Below are 1,549 nucleotides of genomic sequence, written 5' to 3'. Positions count from 1 at the left end.
CGCGAGGAAAACTACTTCCGGGTCTCAGGTTGGTTGGCAGCAACGGCAGCGACGCAGCTCCCTCTGGCGGCCATAGTCAAAAGTTGCAAGACCACTCATGTAAGGTCTCTGGGCGGCGGAGCAGACAGGTGGGAAGTGGAGGATACTGTTGGTACCCAGAACTATCAAACCGCTCTACGGGAGCGACTGATAGGCAGTGTAATCACCTAGGAAGGAGAAAAACTCTGTCAGGGATTAGGAAACCAAAGCACGAGAGGTTCAGATTCACAGGGGAACCCCATAGCAAACCAGGTTAAAAAGAAATGGGAGGATTCTCCATCCAGGGTATCCCTACCCAAAGATGCGAACCGCGAGTGTGATCTGATCTTTTATAGTACCAAGTTTAAAAACATAAAATTTATTTTTTATTTTTTGCGGTGCTGGATGTTAAACACCAGATACTCATACATGCCAAGCAAACACTTTACCACTGAGCTATATACATACCAAGTCCTTTAAAATTTTATTTTGAGACAGGGTCTCACTAAGTGACTGATTGACTTGCGATCCTACTGCCTCAGCCAATTGAGTAGCTGGGATTGCAGGCCTATATTGCCACACTTGGTTAATATTAAGAATATATTTTATTTTACCCAATATACCTAAAATATACACAAGGTATTAATAGAATATTTTCTTTTTTTAGTGCTAAGACTTTGAAATATGGTGTGTATTTTCCATTTGCAGCATATTTCAACTTGAAATAATGATCAACATGGCAAATACTTGCTCTAAATTTTGATTTCATAAAATGTATGATGAAAAAGGAGATTCACACATTCAAATGATCCCAAACATATTATTTTCAAATAACTGGATTGAATTTCAGTTTTTAAATGTAAGTTAAAAGTTTAAAATTCCATTCTTCAGTCACACCAGCCAAAATTTAGGCATCCAACAGCTCCATGGGTAGTGGCTACCAAAGTAGACAACAAAGGTACAAAGATTAAGAAATTAGCACATCCTGCTTGATTTGGGAGATTCTTTCCCTTCTACCCCCTTTCTGAGCAACAGTTGAAATGGTCTTGGGGGATAGATTGCAGAGGTCAAACCAAGTCAAATAACTAATCAAAAAGAAGTGTCAATTCCAAGCCCCTCACATCCCTAATTATTTGTGGCCCAAGTTATTCCACAGAAACCCCCTGCCCACACTTATGGCCCAGGCATGGCAGAAAAAGAGAAATCAAATGGTTGAAGAAGTAGATAACCCCAATAACAAGAATCTCCAAGATCCAAGCTCATCTCCAGGCATTGTTTCCAAAATCTCAACTATGTATGAATATAAATGCAAATGTAATAACCCCTAGGAGTTTCAAATTCATGACCACAGGTACTGCAAGTGCCATAGGAGGGCAGAATGTGAAACCATGAGCTCAGTTACTGCCTGCTAAGCATTTAAATGAAGAGAAATTATAGAGGCAATTTCCTATCAGTAAAATGTGTCGCATTAAATAAATGTTAAAGAACAATTTTTAGGGCTGGGGAGATAGTTCAGTCGGTAGAGTGCTTG

Source organism: Sciurus carolinensis, chromosome 2, assembly GCF_902686445.1.
Source record: "Sciurus carolinensis chromosome 2, mSciCar1.2, whole genome shotgun sequence".
NCBI classification, from domain to species: Eukaryota; Metazoa; Chordata; class Mammalia; order Rodentia; family Sciuridae; genus Sciurus; species Sciurus carolinensis.
Note: the sequence above shows the minus strand (reverse complement) of the source record.